The following is a 21,524-nucleotide window of genomic DNA, read 5'->3' as shown; positions in this document are numbered from 1 at the left end:
AATGATCAATAGATGGGGCTAGGACTCATACTGCCGAAATGCGAAGGTGAGAGACCTAAAGGGCTAGCTGCCCACCTTCCTCCTCCAAGGCCATGACAAACTCAGCCTCAATGGCCCAAGCGACAGTGTGTCACAAACCCCTATATTCTAGGGACATGCGGATGCGTGTCAGGCTAGAAACATGCGGATGCATGTATGTATTATACCTGGGCATGTGTATAGATCATATGAGTGGATGCATACGAGTCCAAGGACATGGCAGGACATTTGTGGACTTTAGGGTGGTGCCCGTGTGGATTCCGGCCATGCACACATGGTGTGTTATGATGGCAGGCGGAATATTTTCAAGTACAAGAATGATGATAGGTGGTTCTCCAAGTTTACATGTGCACAATGCATAAATGATGCATGCCATAACTTTATTTTACTTTGTGTGACATTGTCTTACTGCCTGGACAATGCTTGTTATTTTGGCTTGTGAAGTTCGAGGGACCGGGGACACCCGGGCACCTTGTGGACACGTGTGTGCACTCTTGTTTGGGCCTAAAACTGTGGGCTTATGGGTTTTGCAGGTGGTAAGTGCGTCCACACTCAATTTACAGCTTACTTCATTTACTACTAAGGTTTATTGGTTTGCAGGTCCACACTCATTAATAAGTGGCCGGACAACTTATAATGCGTTCGCATTTGGTTGGACCAAAATTAATGAAGTCCGGACAGCTTATGGCCATTTCCCATTTGGTTGGGCCTAAACTTATACAAACAAGACAAATGGAGCACTATGGGCTGGACACCTACCTGGACACCTTATGGGGACACATGTCAGCCAGTATGTGTACCCACCAGGCCCCTTAGGTGGCACTGGAAAAAGGCGCCTCCCTCAAGAGGCCCTCTTGGGCTGTTTTATTCATTATTCAACATATTGGAGAGCTGGTTGGAGCTTTGGGAGTTGCTAAGGGTTGGTTGCTTGCTTCCCGGACTCACACAAGCTTGGACAACGATCCCCACACTCTTCTAAAGGGCTGGTTGGTAAATTTCAGACCTGCAATTTCTGGTTATTGTGAGTTTTGGGCTGGTTACAGGTGTCCAAAGTCAACTTGGACAGTACATGACAGCTCTACGGACCTCCACAGGGCTGTAGGACCCTTTACAGGTGGATTTCTCGCGATAGAAAGTTGCTGTTTTGGACTGGTTATTGCACAAAACAGGTCGGACAGCAATGGAATATGTGAACATGGATGTGTCTCAAGGATTCCTGGTATAACAGGTGCTTAGGGCAAGCTTTGGGGACACTTGCTCGCGGAGAACACAGGTTTCTGGATCAGTTTCTCGCGTGGAAACAGGGCCTAAAGATTCATTTACATCTTGTGCAGGGCGGAGTACCTGTGAGGATTGTGATACTCTTGTGCAGGGCGGATGTACCTGTGAAGAGGCTTGTGCAGGGCGGATGTACCTGTGTGTAGGGCGGATGTACCTACAGATTCTCTTGTTTGAAATGTATTCATTCATGATGTATTTGGAAGAATCGGGTGCAGGCTGGTGGTGAATCCCCAGGCACCCGTAATCTTGTACTTTGCAAACTCTTTTGGTAATATAACCTAAGGGGGGGGGGGGGGGCAGCCTATCATCGGCCCCTTTATGTGGTGTACTGTCATTTTCAGTTTTGTGGTTGTAATGCTTAAGTGTTTAAGTGCTCAGAATCTTGTTCACATTTATACGATTCCAATACACGCGTCCGCCTCCCGTTTCATTGGTATCAGAGCTCAGTTTTTCCCCTCATTGGAAAACGGTCTGAGGCTTGGAATCATAACTGGTGACCTGATTTGAGTGTCATGGACAGCCACATTTCTGACAGTGTGGAGAACACACAGGACCGTGAATTTCATGGTACAAGGGATGCAAAAGATGCTGTAGGCAATGATGTCTATGGAGATGCAGGTACTCATGACACTATGCATTCTGATTTGGAATCTTTGAGGCGTCAAGTGCGACGCTATAGGGCTGAAACCGAAGAGCTTAGGTCATTGAAAAATGACCCGGATGTACAAAGGGTGTTGGCTGCGAAGGCAAAAGCTTCGGTCCATGAAGTCACTTTTGAAGCAATTGCAAAGGAAATGGATGTTGAGAAACCCCGAGAGCTTGCACTTGCATACCTAATGGTTAAGGGTGATATATACACTGAAGCAGATGGTAGTTTGGCTTTCAAGAAGCCACCCCTCATGGCTGCCCGTGGTGGTGCACATGATACACAACAAGCAGGAAGAGCACAGCAAGTGCCAAATGCTGAAAGGACAAGAGTCCCTGGTGCTAGGCTTGATGCAGGTCAAGAGAAGAGTAAGGATGAGGGATCCTCTACTCATTCCCGCTTTGCTCCAAGAAGACATATCCGTTCTCGTGTTGAGCTTTCCACTCATTTGGAGAGTGTGGCTCAAGAGAGAACGAAGAGGGATCGTGAATCTTCATCACGGCATCATCATCATGCAGATGAACAGGATGTACATAGGGATGCATATAGAAGGAAGAAGCCTCGAGAGTTCAAGTCCGGTGACAAGGATGTAAAGTTTGAAAACTTTCAGGGACGGATGGACTCTACCAAAGCACTTGCTTTCATTAGACAGTTTGAGATAGCTTTTTGCAATGAAGACTTTTCGGAAAAGTCTATGCTCAGGCATGTGGGAATGCATCTCAAGGATACGGCAAGTGATTGGTGGCTTGCAAAAATACTTGATGGAAGTGCTGCCCCAACTTGGTCTTCTTTCAAAATTCAGTTTTATGATCAATTCTTACCACCAAACTTTGCAAAGGATGTACGCAAGGAGTGGGATTGGCTGTCCCAAGATGAGGGAGAGTCCGTTGCTTCATACATAGCAAAGTTTTGGAAAGTCCTTCTCAAGGTTACTCCCTTCATGAAGATTGGAGAGGACGAGGAGAAGAGAAAGTTTGAATCGGGGCTCCATCACATCATCCAACAAAGCTTGGGAGTGTACCCAAATAAGACCATACAAGAGCTTATACACTCAGCCATGATTGCGGAGAACTTGCACATAAAAGCACCCACAAATAAACCATTTGCAGGTCAAAACAAGAGCAAATTCAGAACTGGTTATGACCAGAAAAAGGGTGTGGAAAAGCCTCTTGTGAATGTTGTACCCGATGTGCAGGGTAATACAGGGCATGAGCCCAAGAGTAGAGTCATATGCAAGGCTTGGGGCAAATTGAAGGATCAGCCCGCTTTATTTCTTTTTGATGATGCTTCCACACATAACTTTATATCCGTACAGATGGCTGCCGCCATAGGTCTCAATGTGAAAGACATGGGAATGCAAATGAATGCAGATGCCGCCTTTGAGGGCAAACAGGTTGATGTAACTCCGATCATTGGTAAGCTCCGTGTACATATACAGGACTACCTCGACCATGAGAGCTTTTTAGTGGCTTCTCTTACAGGTTGTGATGTTTTGTTGGGGATGCCCTGGCATCACCGTTTAGAGCCTATTAAGGCTTACAAAGAGAAGAAAATCCGCTTTGTACATAGAGGCCGTGAGCACTCTATAGATGCTGATACTACTGGAAGTACCATACCTCTTGTAAGCCATGTACAAATTAATAAGGCAATAAAGAAATCAGCTTGTTCTTACTTGGTTTTTGTACGTGATACCATTGAACATTCTAGTGTTGATGTTAGTACATTAGATCAAGACAAGCTTAACTTTTTGAATGAGTTCAAAGATTGTTTTGTGAATGCTTTGCCAGCAAGGTTGCCACCAGAGAGGCCGGAAGATCATTGCATAGATCTAATTCCCGGTAGCTCTCCACCCAATAGGCCACCATACAGGGTGAGTGCTAGTCAACAAGAAGAGATTATGGCACAGGTGAATGAACTTTTGGAAAAGGGTTTGATTCGGCCTAGTTCCTCGCCTTATTGCTCGCCGGTACTTCTTGTTCAAAAGAAGGATGGTACTTACAGGATGTGTGTTGATTACCGTGCCCTCAATAAGATAACCATCAAGAATCGGTTTCCGATTCCGCGCATTGATGACATCTTGGACAAGCTTGAAGATTCGACATGTTTCAGCTGAATAGACCTCAAGAGTGGGTATCATCAAGTGAGAGTGGCACCTCAAGATGTACACAAGACTGCATTTAGGACAGCCTTTGGTCTTTATGAGTTTTTGGTGGTGCCTTTTGGCCTTACAAATGCACCCGCTACCTTCAACAGGATGATGGACAGGGTGTTCAGAAAGCATAGAAAGTTCATGGGTATATTCTTTGATGACATTATTGTATTCTCAAAGAATGAAGCCCAACATCGTCAGCACCTGGCTATTGTGTTTAAAGAACTTAAGGAAAATCAGCTCTACATATATGCAAAAAAGAGTGAATTCTTCCTCCCAGAGATTCACTATCTTGGTCACATTGTATCAAAGGATGGTGTGTGCATGGATCCCGCAAAGATACAAGCCATGCAAGAATGGCCAGAGCTGAAATCAGTCCATGAAGTGAGGAGCTTCCTTGGTTTATGTGCTTACTATAGGAGGTTCGTCAAGCATTTTGCTTTCATTGCCGCTCCGTTACATGAGTTAACGAAGAAGAAAGCAATCTTTAAATGGACACAAGAAGAGAGAGATGCCTTTCAAAAGTTGAAGAGTGCAATCATCTCGGGACCGGTACTCATTATTCCGGATTTGCACGAACCTTTTGTGGTGGAATGTGATGCATCTGGGGACTGCATAGGGGCTGTTTTGAACCAAGAAGGACATGCCATTGCCTATGAGAGCAGACGCTTGCAACATGCAGAGCTTCACTTACAGGTTTATGAGAAGGAGTTGTTGTTGGCTGTAATTCATACCCTTACTATTTGGAAACGCTATCTTTTAGGGGCTGATTTTATGGTCAAAACTGATCATCAAAGTTTGAGATACTTTTTGACTCAAAGTAAGCTCTCAGACAAACATATGAGATGGGCAAATTTCCTCTCAATGTTTCATTTTCAGATTTTACACACTCCAGGGAAAAAGAATGTGGTGGCAGATGCCTTATCTAGACGACCACAGGTTCATGCTATTACAGTTGCATACCATGAGGACTTATCGGATATGCGTAATACTTATCATCTGGATGAGGATTTTGCACATGTATGGGCTGATTTGCAAGAGGGTATTGCTGTCCCATCTTATGTCATAAGAGATGGATATCTCATGATGCAAAATCGTATGTGTGTGGTAAAGAACCTTCGCCATAAGGTTATGGATGAGTGCCATGCTCCTCCATATGCAGGTCATACAGGCGTTTTGGCCACAGCACAAGCTTTGGAGAGGTATTTCTTTTGGCCACATATTCGCAAGGATATTGAAGTATATGTACGTGAATGTATGGTATGTCAAAAGGTCAAGTTTGACCGACATGGATTGCTTCAGCCTTTGCCTATACCAAATGAACCATGGGAAAGCATTGCTATGGATTTCATTATGGATTTGCAAGGACGCCACAGGGAAATGATGCTATTTGGACCATCATTGACAGGTTTAGCAAGCAGGCACATTTCATTCCCGTGCGCAAGACAATAAAGCCAGATCATATGGCTAGGATGTTTTTGGCACAGATATTCAAACACCATGGCATGCCTAAATCTATTGTGGGGGATAGAGATCCTAGAACCACACGCTTATTTTGGCGCGCATTGTTTGACAATATGGGTACAAAGCTGAACTTCTCATCAACTTACCATCCACAGACAGATGGGCAAAGTGAAATAGCAAATTCAGCCGTCCTCGACTTGCTGAAATCTTATGTATCCGACCGCAAATCGGATTGGGAGAAGTATTTACCACTTGTGGAGTTTGCCTGGTACATACTTCTACGGGCAAGGCGCCCTTTGAGATTATCTATGGCAAGGTGATACTACCACCCATCCTTCGTACAAAGGATGAGATTTTTGCAGCAGATGAGTATGTCAGAGACTTGGATACTGCATTTGCACAGGTACGGACAGCCATAGAGAGGTCTCAAACCAAGAATAAAAAGGCAGCTGATAAGCATAGAAGGGATGTACAATTCAAACAAGGTGATTGGGTCTTGCTGAAATTTGAAAAGGCACGCCTTCGGAAGAGGCCAGGGAAAGAGGGAAAGTAACCTAAGCTTTCCAACAGGTACTATGGACCTTTTCAGATCTTGGAGAAGATCAATGATGTTGCATTTCGGCTTGTACTCCCAGATCATTGGAACATGCATAATGCTTTTCATGTGAGCCTATTGAGGCCTTATGTGGGACCGACACCGTTTGAGCCGGTTTTGGAAGACCCACCCGAGGTGGATGAGCTGGAAGAGATTCTTCAACCTGAACAGATTGTTTTTCACAAGGAACGAAAGCTTGCAGGAGGCAAACTTGTTCGTAGGTACCTTGTGAAGTTCAAGAATTATTCAGCTTTGGATGCGAAATGGATAGATGAGGCCTACTTCGAGGATTACCCAGATCTTTTGAAGGCCTATCTGGAGGCTTTTCAGTTGCAGTCAACTGAAAAGCCAGGGGCATGTCACAAACCCCTATATTCTTCAATCTGAACAGATTGTTTTTCACAAGGAACGAAAGCTTGCGGGAGGCAAACTTGTTCGTATGTACCTTGTGAAGTTCAAGAATTATTCAGCTTTGGATGCGAAATGGATAGATGAGGCCTACTTCGAGGATTACCCAGATCTTTTGAAGGCCTATCTGGAGGCTTTTCAGTTGCGGTCAACTGAAGCCAGGGGGATGTCACAAACCCCTATATTCTAGGGACATGCAGATGCGTGTCAAGCCTAGAAACATGCGGATGCATGTATGTATTATACCTGGGCATGTGTATGGATCATATGAGTGGATGCATATGAGTCCAAGGACATGGCAGGACATTTGCGGACTTTCAAGCGGTGCCCGTGTGGATTCCGGCCATGCACACATGGTGTGTTATGATGGCAGGCGGAATATTTTCAAGTACAAGAATGATGATAGGTGGTTCTCCAAGTTTACATGTGCACAATGCATAAATGATGCATGCCATAACTTTATTTTACTTTGTGTGACATTGTCTTGCTGCTTGGACAATGCTTGTTATTTTGGCTTGTGAAGTCCGAGGGACCGGGGACACCCGGGCACCTTGTGGACACGTGTGTGCACTCTTGTTTGGGCCTAAAACTGTGGGCTTATGGGTTTTGCAGGTGGTAAGTGCATCCACACTCAATTTACAGCTTACTTCATTTACTACTAAGGTTTATTGGTTTGCAGGTCCACACTCATTAATAAGTGGCCGGACAACTTATAATGCGTTCGCATTTGGTTGGACCAAAATTAATGAAGTCCGGACAGCTTATGGCCATTTCCCATTCGGTTGGGCCTAAACTTATACAAACAGGACAAATGGAGCACTATGGGCTGGACACCTACCTGGACACCTTATGGGGACACATGTCAGCCAGTATGTGTACCCACCAGGCCCCTTAGGTGGCACTGGAAAAAGGCGCCTCCCTCAAGACGCCCTCTTGGGCTGTTTTATTCATTATTCAACATATTGGAGAGCTGGTTGGAGCTTTGGGAGTTGCTACAGGGCTGGTTGCTTGCTTCCCGGACTCACACAAGCTTGGACAACGATCCCCACACTCTTCTAAAGGGCTGGTTGGTAAATTTCAGACCTGCAATTTCTGGTTATTGTGAGTTTTGGGCTGGTTACGGGTGTCCAAAGTCAACTTGGACAGTACAGGACAGCTCTAGGGACCTCCACTGGATTTACGAGTCCAATACACACGTCCGCCTCCCGTTACATAGTGCCCCATGAAATGATGTGGGTCGAGGTCCTGTCCATCGTGAAAATGCGGAGAAATCGCTACCAAACTTGTTAAGCCTTCGGGCAATCCCAAAGACAATGTCGCTGAGACTCCTGAGGGTGGCCACACCTCGGACAAGCAACTAGTCCACTGCCAATGGCCAACCATGTGCAGACCGCCAAACTCCTATGTGCCAGCAACCAAAGAAAGAGAGTGATCTTTCGAGGCCGAAAACTGTCCCAGACCCTCTTCCAAAAATCTAAGAGAAAACGCTATGAGAGGCCCTGTGTGACAGCCACTGTCCTGCTGCTGTCGAGGTGCCCTCAACCTCAAGCATCTGAATCCTACAGCCTAGCCGCGCGGTGTATGCAAAGAACGCGATACTCAGTGTCTCCTCCCGGTCAGCAAGATCACGTCAAGTCCAGTCCCCCTGGGTCCCACTGGAGGCACACGAGGGGCCAACTCTCCCAAATCCATAACTGCCAGTCTCTCCTTGGCCACCTTGGCCGGCGGGAGGTCAATGTGCCACTTATGTGCCTAAAATCCGATGACCCTCACCCTCTGTAAGTTGCAGCCACTGAAGTCATCCAAAGAAGGCTCTCACTCTCTAATCTGCCATGGGGTCCAATAGAAAAAGTGAGCAAAGCACAGCTCTCGTCCGTGCCATGAACTACCAAGAGAATATCATGCCTAGAAAACACACCCAACCACTGCAAGGGGTCGTATCTGGGATAGGGGTCAACCACTCCTAGGAAATAGCAGAGTCGATGTCGAGGTTGAGTCTGTCTCTACCCCGGATCCCACGCAGGCCTCTCTCCTAAGCCTCCAAGGGAAGCTGTCTGAATGCAAGCCAATCTCCAAGGGACCTAGTAGGTCCTATGCTCAATGCTTCCCATGATACATGAGGTCGGGCCCCCAACATGTGGCCACTCGGTAAACGGATCAAATAGTTCCATATCAAGGGCTGCCTAGGACGCTGCTCCAAGGTTACCAGAGCTGACTGCTGGAGGGCTGGCTTGAGGTGATCCCAAGCTCGGAGTAGGCTGGTTGCAAATCTGTCCTCAAAAGCTCGGCTAAAGCCGCGGCTCCACATCTCTGCGAAGATCCATCTGGTTCTCTGCAACCAAGGGCTCCCCAAGCTCAAAGTACGGGCTGAAATCCTGTTAAATGCACTCAGGTTGACTGTGCTAACGCACAACAGGGCCTTCTTTATACCTTTATGTGGTGAGAATCTTTAACATCCAATTCAAAGAGTAGAGAGAGAAGAGAATGAGAATGAGAGTGAAGTAGATGACACCTTATTGGGTCCCAAATACCCACTGAAGAGCCCCCCTGCAAGCGGGAGTATTTGCTTATATTATTCCTTGGAGAATGTTGTACAATGCTTGAGTAAACAAGCGATATGAATGCCCAACGCAAGGACGATGAAGACCGTACGTCAGCTGAGTATCCACCAATCCAAGGCTCTGCTGAAGACTCTTCGGGCCACTGATGCAAGTCTAGGTAACTGTAGGACTGCACATATGCTGGTTGAATGTTGAAGAAATCTTCCTTGATAGCCTGGGTGTTACGACCCTGTGTTTTGCACTCTGGACAACAAGCAAGTGGGCACGGGCACGGGCACGGGCACGGGATGGACAGTGTGGACAGGTATCAGTTGGATATGAAAAGGAAATTCATAAGTGTGGCTAGCCCAAGTGTGAAAGGGGACAAAAAAAGGACTTTAAAATTTATAAGGTTTTTAAACCTTTGATGATTTAAAATATTAATATATTTTTCAGCATGTGTTTTGCTGATTGCTTTTGGCGTTTTTGAAAAGGGATCGCCTCTTTAAATAGGTGAAGGGTGGCACATGGGCTAGTGTGGTCCTTTTGAGCAGGTCGCCGTGTGGAGGCTGCACGTGTGGAAGAGCAGGGTTGCTGTGCGCATGGGCTTCAGGCAGGGCTGCTGCGCATGGGCTTCAGGCAGGGCTGTTGCGCACATAGGCTTCAGGCTGCTGCGCACAAGGGTGACCAGGGTGCTGCTGCTGCACATGGATTACAGGCTGCTGCCCATAGGCTACAGGGTGCTGCTGCTGCACACAGGGAGGCCAGGTGGCTGTAGCACACACATGGGCCAGGCGGCTGCTGCACACATGGGCTACCGATTGCTGCGCATGGACTACAGGGTGCTGCGCACATGGGCTACAGGCAAGCGGGCTACAGTCCACTACGGGCGCCAGGTGGGCTACAGCCAGTCAGGGTAGTCAGGCAGGTATCAAGTGGAGGCTCTCTACGCCAGGTGGTTGCATGTATGGGCACGTATGGGCTACAGCCAGCAACGGGCGCAAGGCGGGAGACTCTCTACAGCCAGTCAGGCAGCCAGGAGGACTGCAGGCGGCCACAGAGGCGCAAGGGCTGAACAACACGCTTGACTCTCTCTCTCTCTCTCTCTCTCTCTTGGAAGGAGGCGAGCTGAAGGAGGCACCGAGGGGCTAACAGCCAAGGGGTTTCTCTCTCTCTCTTCGCGAGCAGGTTTTTGGCACCGTGATTGGATGGTGCATATGTGGATTTATCTGTCATGGAAACAGGACATTGGTCTTTCGAGAAGAAACAAGACATTGGTCTTTCAAGAAGAAACAGGACTTTGGTATCGAGGAAACAGGCCTATGGTTTATAGATACATGTCTATGGTTTATCAGATACAGGTCTTTGGTTTCATGTGGAAAACATGTCTTTGGAATTCATGTGAACAAGTTATAGTTTTCTCGAGGTTACATGCACGTTGTGACTATAGGAAGGACATATGGTTTGGTACAGCCCTACTGCTGCTGTTTGGGAAAGGGTTCGTGGGATCCATGGTTGAGATGGAGAAGACCTTTTCAAGCAGGGAGGTGTCGTATAGGTGTGCCTTCTCTATGGAATGCTTTGTTGTAATAACGAGAGTTTTTATTTGGAAGTTTTGGGTGAAAAGCTTCGAGGGATTCGACAAGTTGTACTTTGTACTCAAATTTTGTTCAAGTAAAGAAATACCGCAAGGGACGCCCACTGCATTTTGGGGCCAATCGGTGTCCTTGTACTATTTGCAGGAGCACTCTAGCTCCCCTGTTTGTTTTACTTTTCCAGGTTCCCATGGGTGATGAAGTGTTTTGTGTGCGAGTGTTTGTTTCACCGCCCGTCAAATTCCTGAAGGCCGGTTTCACTGGGGATGATTGGATGATCTGCTACTACTTGATCTTGTTGAATACCTGAATGAATGAATGATGACTCAAGCGATTGCTTTTATATGCCCTTATGCTGCTGGTCGGCCAGCAGAAGCTATCGGCCAGTAGCAAAATGGACAAAATTAGCATTAATTGCTACATTAAATACTTGCGCATGGAAAAAAGTTGCTTATGCTATCCTGCTCGATCATATCTCAGTGATGGTTCTCTAAAAATGAGTTCTAAGGTCTCTTTGAGAGCATTCAAAATGGCCAAAGTTGTGTTTTTAGCATAAAACTTTAAAAAACAGCCAAGTGCCCCACTTTGTACTCGAATAACTCAAAAACAAAAGGGATTTGGCTTTCTAGCCTCTCATACACTCTTGTAGAGTTTTCTGCCATCTAAAAATTTTGTCTTTATGTCAAAATCTGATTCTAAATACATGGAAAGATAAATGCTTCGCAAAACAGTCCCTAATAAAGGTTATACCTAAAATTAGTCACAAACTAGTTAAATATTCTATCTTCTAATTCTTTACCTTACCAAAACTATTTATTCCATGAGTCTCATAGACCAAGATGATCATGTACAATTAATAAAGTTAAGAATTACTCATCGTTAAGCATGCCCTAAATCGACTCCGATTCTCTCGTATACACTTATCAATTTATTTATTTCATATCAAAAGAATTTGAAGAAAAATAATAAAAAGAGAGTTTGTGTACTAACTGATATATTTAAAGATGTCTTGATTGATTGGGAATCCAGGAAGAGTTGTTTATGATTTAGCAAGCCTCTTAGATCTGCTGTTGAGGGGTGCAACCTGCACAGGTATAACTTCATGCACAGTTATTAGAAACTTGTCGTGTGGGTTCCTGAAATTACTAGAACATGTGCATTCTACAACCTAGCATGGGTGGAGTTGTTAGCCTGCTGTAAATGCCGATCGATTGGCATATTAATGCCTCAATACATGGTCGGCTAGCCCATGCTGTTGTCTAGGGCCATGCTTTAGGCTAAATGCTATTGATGCATACCTACTTCTAGGGCTGACTCTACATGCACTATCTGATGAATTCTCCAAGTGGGTTAAGAGGACCGACTTTCAACTGACCTTTAAGGCTCGGAGACTGACCAACATAGCTCGTGCCTAACTGTCCTTGGACCGAGGGCTCACACTGGGGTCACGACGTACGACAAATATTCCTATAAAAAGGTACTACTTCTGTACAAATGTTGCATTGATGATTATGTCAGTGTGTCACTGTGTACCCCAGTGCAGGGTGCATGTGACATTCCCTCTTGCTTAACTTGGCAACAGATTTAGGGCTTCCAAGTAGTCTGCCAATAACTGGGGGTACTCTTGAAATAATTCATCTAGCCATACTACTTCATGGGTTCCTCTGTCTTTAAACTTCATGTAAAACTATCATATTCTTTGACCAGGTCCATGCTTCCAGTTGTGAAGGAGAATTTGCTTTGGCTCTATTGACTTCAGCTTCATCGATCATATCTAGTTGTTGCTCTTCTCATATATCCTACAATGTTAGACCTACATATGGCTTCAACCAAGAAACATGAAAGACATTGTGCATGGTCCAACTTCAACTTTAAAGAGACCTCACTTCACTTCTGAATGACTGAAAATAGGCCGAAACTTCAGAATCAAAGTTTGGGACAATGCTTGCCCACTTGCTTTAGTCGTCATTTCATGATACGGAGATATATACCCAATCCCCTTCTCGCCTGGGTTTGTTGGCTTGCCGGGTATATGCTTCTTGAGCTTTGGCAAGGCACTCCTTAACTGACTCCATGATTTCCGAGAATGTCTCGATGGTTTTATTAGCCTCAAGAGATGGTGACACATGTCTCATCAAAAGAGATGAGAACCGACGACTAAATGCTGCCTCATACGGTGTCCGGCCAATACTCGATGAGTGAGTATCGTTTAGGATTGCCTGAACCAATGGAAGGTATTGTTCCCATTTCGACTACTGGTTATGGCAGTATGATTTGAGAGCGTCAAAGCTAATTGATTTTATATCTTTGTTTGGCCATCTGTTTGAGGATGGAATACACTGGACAACTCCAACTTAGTCCCAAAATTGTCAAACAATGCTCTCCAAAAATGGACGTAAATTTTGGATGTCTATCTGATGTGATAGTCCGTAGCAAACCACCAATGGGGTACCAAAACCGAATGAACAAGCGAGCTATGTCCTTGGTTGTGGCTGTCTACTTGCATGGAATAGACATCCCGTCGCATCTTAGGCCAATAGAATGACCTCTCTTAACTTCTCCAAGGTACTGTTGATACCCCTATGACCTCCAACAAGAGAATCATGGGCATCATGGAGAAGGACTTGACTCTTTTCTTTGAGAACACAAAGACGGTTCTTGAAAAACAACCAACCATCATGTATATTGTAGTGACCTGGTTCTGAATTAAGGGCCAACTGATATTGAGTCTCGAACTCTTCCAAATCCGGATAGTGTGACTTCATACTGTCCAAGTCTTAGCCTTGAATTTCCAGCATAGTGGACTCCTGCAATGTTTGGATTGTGCCTTTTCGACTAAAAGCATCGGAACAGGGTTGTTTTTGCCAGGGACGTATTCAATCATTTCTCCAAATTGTTGGAACAATTGACTCCATCTGGACTACCTGTCACTCCATTGAGCACTGGGCATGGTTTGCAACCATTTAAGTGCCTCGTGATTTGGCTTAACTATGAAGGGCCTCCCGTAAAGAAAATGCTTTCAATGCTTAAGAGCAGTCATCACCCCCAAAAGCTCTGTGACATACTGAATAATTCTTTTCGGTGTTATTCAACTTGCAGCTATAATAAGCCTCTGGCTTACCATCTTGCTGTAAAACTGTTGGAAACATGGATCCTCCCACATCCTGAGAGGTCACCCATCCCAGTTGTGTTCCTGTGTAAGCGCGCTTAACTGAGGTGTTCCACATATTGGTCTAGCCATCCTGTCATGGCCCTGTGAAAATGGAGCAGGACAAGTGTGGGCATGGTGGTTGCAGAGTCAGAATATTTTATGATTCACATGGGGGGTGCCCGGACAGTGTTTAAGATGTGTGGACATCCCTAGGTGTGAAGGGGGGAACTAGAAACATTAAGTTTTAATGTTTATTGGAGTTTGCCCCTAGGCCTTAGTGGCCCTAGGAACTTATTAAAGTTGGGGCCCTAGGGATTAAATTGGGGAGGAGTTTTCTCTCTCTTCTCTCTCTCTCTTCCCTTTTGGGAGTCGTGGAGCAAAAGTGGGCTCTCATGCGTGGAAAAGCACAGAAGCTCCAGGCGGCTGCTGAAGACTAGTCTTGTTGCTGTTTTCTGTGGGCTGTGAGCTGTAACAGGCCGTACAGCAGCCGTACAGTGCTGTACGACTGCTGGTTTTGCTGTGGATAAAGGAGCGCAGAGCTGTAGGACTGTTTCACTACTGGACTGGCTGCGCACAGGACCTGTACAGGCTGTACAGTCAGTTTTTCAGCAAGTACCATACTGTACGACTGCCGTACAGTGTACGGGGAGTCAGGTACAGCAAGTACTGGTGCAGGCGGCGCTTTTCAGGGTGCTGGACAGAACTGTGTACGCTGATTCAGGCAGGTACAAGAGTGGACAGCAGGCTGTTTGTGCAAGTACAACTCCTGGCACGTATCCCGAGGCGGTACAGACGGGTACAGTGCTGATTTTCAGATCTGTAATTTCAAGGACAGCATAGGAGTGAGCATCAGGAGGAGGATACAGGCAAGTGCAGACACACGTGTGAAGCAGGGTTGTGGATTCAAGTGCCTGGAGGCACAGATTGGTGCTGTTGCATCCTCCAGAGTTGTTTCACGAGCTGAACTTGGTAAGCTCTGTTTCTGTTCATCTATCTCTCTTTCTATTGCTTGATGTCTGTTGCAGATATGTGTTATCTGGCCCCTTGTGAGAGGAGGGGTATGGCAGATTGACAAGGGTTGAGACAGAGATTGGACAGCACATGTATGTTTGAGCTGAGAAGATGTATCATGCACTTGAGTTATGCCAGATGTATGCCCATGGCTGGCCTGCGTAGTGATCTTGGCTGATCAGAGGGAGGCACAGTGTGTTGTTTGAAGACACAGATCTCTGTGCATAGATCCTCTGTGCTAAGAAGGATTAGTGGGCCGTCAGATTGGACTTACAGGTGTAAACTCTTGGCTGGTCTTTGTGTTGTACTCAGCCATACATATTATTTTTAATTGAATAAAGAAATACCGCAAGGGGCGCCAAGCTTTGGGGCCAACAGGTGTCGTTGTGTTTTCAGATTTGGGCACTCTAGCTCCAATCTATGTTTTGTTTCTCATCTAGACTACAAGTGGACGGGTGATTGCTCTTACCGCACTCTGGTTTTCTATCAGAGGCCGGTTTCAAGGTTCCGTCCCCGGGACCAATCATCAACTTTCTGAAGGGGGTGAGCTCGTGGTTGCTTTGAAGAAAGCCATCGCTGAAAATTCAGCAATCATGTCTGATACAGAGGAAGAGTACTTCTATCATGAAGAAGAAGAGCAAGAGACTTCTCCTGAAAGAGATGTATCTGAGGATATTTTTGCAGGAGAACAGGCTGCAGATGTTGAGCCTTATGAGGATGTAACACCGTCAGAAGATGTGCATAGTAAAGAGGATGATGATGCTCAGTTCAAAGATCGCTTGGCTAGTGTTATGGATACTTTTATGCAGCTCACACAGAGTGAGAGATTTGCTGAATTTTTGAGATCTCGCACAGAGCCCCAGAAAAAGAAGAAGAAGGTTCGTTCGAAGAATCTTCCTCAGGGTCATAGTGGTGCCATCCCACAGGAACCATCTTTTGGCCAGTTTCCGAATATGCAGTCCGGTATGGCTGGAAATATGTTTGCAGGCATGCAACCTGGGATGCAAGGCAATATGTTTGGTGGCATGCAGCCAGGTATGCATAATGGAATGTATGGAAACATGGCTGGAATGTATGGTATGCCTGGTGTGGGAACGGGAAATGTTGACCCAATGATGGGTATGAATGTTGGGGGCAGCAATCTCACGAAACCACTTCCATATGATAATCTAACACCTATGGGAAAGGCGAAGGATTACAAGGAAGGGGGAGCTGCAGTGAAGTTTGACACTTTCAGTGGGGCCAAGGATAAATTGAAGGCACTTACCTTTTTACAGCAGTTTGATGTTGCTTTTTCTGGTGGGAATTACACAGAGTCCTCTAAGGTGAGGAAAGCTGCCACTTTTCTCAAGGGCAATGCTTTGCAGTGGTGGTCTACTCTTCTTTTGCAGGGCATAGCACCCACCACATGGGTCCAATTCAAACAAGTTTTCTCTTCCGTATGGCTCACATCTACATTTGAGGTGGATGTTATGACCGCATGGCACAAACTGGATGCTTCAAAGTGTGATAGTTTGGAGGATTATAACAAGAAGTTTTGGGAAGCTCTACTCCCAGTGACTTCTTATCGTGCTGTGCCATTATCTGAGCAGGTTGAGAAATATTGTTGTGGGCTGCCCAAGGAGGTACGAGATTACTGTATAAAGACAAGAGTAACGAACATGTCACAGATGATTGAAAATGCTATGACAGCTAATGCGTTACTCACAGGTGGTTCATCTGGGTTTAAAGGCAGTAAGAAATTGAGCAAGAAAGCTGAAAAATTTGGGCATGCTTCTCGTGATGCTAAAGGGTCTTCAGAGACAAAGTATAAGAAGTTGCCAATGCCCAAAAGGACTTCTGAGGAAAGACAGGCTTTGAGAGATGCTCAAAAGTGTTTTTACTGTACTGAAGAGGGGCATATGTCATTCAATTGTCCCAAAAGAACGTCCAAAAAGGACCCTGACAATAAAGGAGAGCCCAAGCCAAAGCAACCAAAGCCTTCTGCAGGCTTAGTTCCTGATCTTGTGGGAGAGCAGCTAGGTGGTGAAGCTACAGAGTTGTGCAGGGCATGGGGCAAAGTGAGAGATCAGAATGCTTTGATCTTCTTTGACACAGGTGCTAGAGCCAACTTCATTTCACCAGATTTGGCTGGCCGATTGGGGATTCGCGCAGAGGAGATGGGGCCGTTACATGAGGCTAATATGGCTTGTCCAGGGTATGCAGAACCTGTTACTCCTATCATTGGGAAGCTTCGGCTTCATTTGCAGGGTTATGTGGACAGCGAAGAGTTCTTCATCATGCCTTTGGATGGCTGTGATGTTTTGTTGGGGATGCCATGGTGCCACAGGGTACATGCGGTGGTGGATACTTACAATAGGAAAATTACTCTGACTCATAGAGGAAAAGAGCATGTATTGGATGTAAAACTCAAAGGGGAATCTGTTCCTATTGTATCCGCTTCGGCGATTTCATCAGTAATGAAAAAGCATCTTTCCGCGTATTTGATTTATGTAAAGGATGCACAAGATGATGAGTCTAAGTCTAATTTGTCAATGTTAGATAAGGACAGGGCTGATTTCTTAAATGGGTTTCAAGACTGTTTTTCCGAGTCATTGCCAGGAGAATTACCTCCTGAGAGGCCAGAAGATCATGCCATAGATCTGATTCCTGGTAGTACTCCACCGAATAGACCGCCGTATCGTGTTAGTGCAGCCCAACAGGAAGAGATTATGAGTCAGGTGCAGGAGCTTTTGAATAAAGGGTTGATTCAGCCTAGCTCATCACCCTTTTGCTCACCTGTGCTCTTAGTGCAGAAGAAGGATGGTTCTTGGCGCATGTGTATAGATTACAGGGCGCTGAATAAGAATACCATCAAGAATCGATTCCCCATACCGAGGATCGATGACATCTTGGACCGCTTACAGGGCTCCACAGTTTTTAGTCGTATTGACTTGAAAAGCGGGTATCATCAGATACGTATTAGACCCGAGGATGTGCATAAGACAGCATTCCGAACCACGTTTGGGTTGTATGAGTTCTTGGTTATGCCCTTTGGTTTGACGAATGCGCCTGCCACATTTAACAGAATGATGGACAGGATTTTCAGGCCTCATAGAGAGTTTGTGGGCACATTCTTTGATGATATGATTGTGCATTCACGAACTGAGAGAAGGCATTTGGCCATTGTGTTTGCAGAACTCAGAAACCATAGGTTGGTGGTTAATGGCAAGAAGAGTGAGTTCTTTTTGCAGGAGATACATTTCTTGGGGCATATTGTGTCTGGTCATGGAGTCCGTATGGATCCAGCAAAGGTTGAAGCAATACTTAATTGGCCAGCTTTGAGGACAGTGCATGATGTACACAGTTTTCTAGGATTGTGTTCCTATTACAGGCATTACATACGGCACTTTGCTGAAATTGCTTCACCTCTTCATGCTTTGACGAAGAAAGCAACTCCGTTTAGATGGGCTGATCGGGAAATTACAGCATTCAAAAAGCTCAAAGAAAAGCTTACTTCGGACCCAGTATTGGTGTTACCGGACCTCCGAAAGGCTTTTGTTGTCCAGTGTGATGCATGTGGAAGTAGCATTGGTGCAGTTCTCATGCAAGAGGGACATGTGATAGCCTATGAGAGTAGAGTTTTGCAAGATGCCGAGAAGCATTTGCAGGTGTATGAGAAAGAGATGTTGGCTGTAATTCACGCTCTTTCTACATGGAAACACTACTTGCTTGGGGCTGATTTCACTGTACAGACAGATCATCAGACCTTGCGTTATTTCCTCACGCAGACTAAGCTTTCAGAGAAGCATATGCGTTGGGCAAACTTTTTGTCAATGTTTCACTTCCAGATTGTGCATGTGGAAGGCAAAAAGAATGTAGTGGCAGATGCTTTGTCACGCAAGCCACAGGTCTCTGCAGTTTCACTTGCTTATCATCATGAGCTTGATGAAATGAAAGAGCAGTATGCCCATGATGAGGATTTTGAAAAGTTGTATGATCAGATGTCTGAGGGTCAGCGGCATGAGCATTACACTCTCAGAGATGGGTTTTTATTGATGCATGGCAGACTGTGTGTTACCAGGCCATTGCGACTCAAGGTTATGATTGAAAGTCATGCTCCACCGTATGCAGGTCATAGAGGTATTGACGCCACGGTCAAAGCAGTGGAGACTTTCTTTTATTGGCCAACCTTGAGAAGAGATGTTGATGCCTTTGTGAGGCAATGCATCGTATGTCAGAAGGTAAAGTTTGACCGTCAGAAGACACCAGGGTTATTACAGCCTTTACCTATTCCGGGTAGACCTTGGGAGAGCATTGCCATGGATTTTGTATTTGATCTTCCACGGACACAAACGGGAAATGATGGCATCTGGACTATCATATGCAGGTTCAGTAAGCAGGCTCATTTCATTCCCGTGCGGAAGACAATTAAAGTGGATCATATGGTGAAGCTGTTCATGGCGAACATCTTCAAGTATCATGGCTTGCCTACGTCTATCATTAGTGACCGTGATCCACGGATGACAAGTTTGTTTTGGAGAGGGTTGTTTGACAACATGGGTACAACTCTCAAGTTTTCATCGTCATTTCATCCACAAACAGATGGTCAGTCAGAAGAGGCTAACTCTACAGTGTTGGATCTTCTCAAGTGTTATGTGTCAGAGCACAAGCAACAATGGGAAAAGTATCTTCCTTTGGTGGAGTTTGCATATAACAACACCGTACATAGCTCGACAGGCAAGGCGCCTTTTGAGATTGTAGAAGGAGAGAAGAAGGTACCGCCCATTTTGCATACAAAGGATAAGATCTTTGAGGCTGATCAGTATGTGGAAAGCTTGGATGAAGCTTATCGGAGAGTTAAGTTGGCCCTCCAGAAAACTCAGCAGAAGCAAAAGAAAGCCGCAGACCGTCACAGACGTGAATTATAGTTTGCATTGGGTGATTGGGTTCTTTTGCGCTTTGAAAAGGCTAGACTCAAGAAGATGAAGGGTAAAGAGCGCTTATTCCCTAAGTTGAGCATGCGATATTATGGGCCTTTTCAGGTTTTGGAAAAGATTGGTGAGGTAACCTATCGTTTGAAGTTACCAGATCACTGGAGGATTCACAATGCTTTTCACGTGAGTCTTCTTAGACCTTTCCGTGGGGATGTGCCTGAGGATGTATCAGATGAGGCTCAGCCGGAAGTTGAGGAACTTGATGAGGTTTTGATTCCAGAGCAGATAGTGGCACATAAAGAAAGGAAGGTACGAGGTAAAGTTTCCCGTCGTTATCTTGTGAAGTTTAAGAACTATTCACCGATGGATGCGAAGTGGATGGAGGAAGGTGACTTAACAGATTCACCTCAGGTTTTGCAGCTTTATCTCGATGCCTTTGAGTTAGAGCCGACTCTTATTGTGGCTCATTCAGGTTCAGCAGAGCATGGGTCTGGAGCATTACCTGATGCTCAAGAGGGGGGTAGCACCTCCACTCCCTTGATACAGACAGGCTTAGATGACATCTAGAGGTCGCTTGGTGCAGATTTTATCTCATCCGAAGGTACTGAGGCTGACAGTACATCTGTTTATGGGACTTCTATGATATATGTGTACTAGTCACATGAGATTGTTGTGGATATGTATGGTTCACAGTGGTATACAACTTGGACTATTACTATGCCATTGGTTTGCAGTGAATGTTGATACATGTGTATGGCTCAGAGAGATTGGGACGCTGATCTTGCCATATTGTATATTTCACTTTGGATATTTTGATGCATCACCAGAATGCAATCGAGGACGCTTGCCATCTTTCAAGAGGGGGGTATGTCATGGCCCTGTGAAAATGGAGCAGGACAAGTGTGGGCATGGTGGTTGCAAAGTCAGAATATTTTATGATTCACATGGGGGGTGCCCGGACAGTGTTTAAGATGTGTGGACATCCCTAGGTGTGAAGGGGGGAACTAGAAACATTAAGTTTTAATGTTTATTGGAGTTTGCCCCTAGGCCTTAGTGGCCCTAGGAACTTATTAAAGTTGGGGCCCTAGGGATTAAATTGGGGAGGAGTTTTCTCTCTCTTCTCTCTCTCTCTTCCCTTTTGGGAGTCGTGGAGCAAAAGTGGGCTCTCATGCGTGGAAAAGCACAGAAGCTCCAGGCGGCTGCTGAAGACTAGTCTTGTTGCTGTTTTCTATGGGCTGTGAGCTGTAACAGGCCGTACAGCAGCCGTACAGTGCTGTACGACTGCTGGTTTTGCTGTGGATAAAGGAGCGCAGAGCTGTAGGACTGTTTCACTACTGGACTGGCTGCGCACAGGACCTGTACAGGCTGTACAGTCAGTTTTTCAGCAAGTACCATACTGTACGACTGCCGTACAGTGTACGGGCAGTCAGGTACAGCAAGTACTGGTGCATGTGGCGCTTTTCAGGGTGCTGGACAGAACTGTGTACGCTGATTCAGGCAGGTACAAGAGTGGACAGCAGGCTGTTTGTGCAAGTACAACTCCTGGCACGTATCCCGAGGCGGTACATACGGGTACAGTGCTGATTTTCAGATCTGTAATTTCAAGGACAGCATAGGAGTGAGCATCAGGAGGAGGATACAGGCAAGTGCAAGCACACGTGTGAAGCAGGGTTGTGGATTCAAGTGCCTGCAGGCACGGATTGGTGCTGTTGCATCCTCCAGTGTTGTT

General features: G+C 45.7%; 1 protein-coding gene across 2 annotated transcripts in view; it reads right to left on the bottom strand.

The window, feature by feature from the left end:
* Positions 1–21,524, bottom strand: part of LOC147602788 (uncharacterized) — a 55,444-nt gene that overhangs the window by 29,337 nt on the left and 4,583 nt on the right. The window contains exon 2 of one of the 2 annotated variants that reach the window (XM_086797578.1): positions 11,708–11,801. The exons of the other annotated variant lie outside the window; for it this stretch is intronic. The gene's annotated coding sequence lies outside the window, so the exon portion shown is untranslated. The remainder of the gene's footprint in view (positions 1–11,707; positions 11,802–21,524) is intronic. 2 annotated transcript variants of the gene reach the window in all.

Source organism: Cibotium barometz, chromosome 66, assembly GCF_041138505.1.
Source record: "Cibotium barometz isolate CiBa-2024 chromosome 66, ASM4113850v1, whole genome shotgun sequence".
NCBI classification, from domain to species: Eukaryota; Viridiplantae; Streptophyta; class Polypodiopsida; order Cyatheales; family Cibotiaceae; genus Cibotium; species Cibotium barometz.
This window is presented reverse-complemented; position numbering and strand designations above follow the sequence as displayed.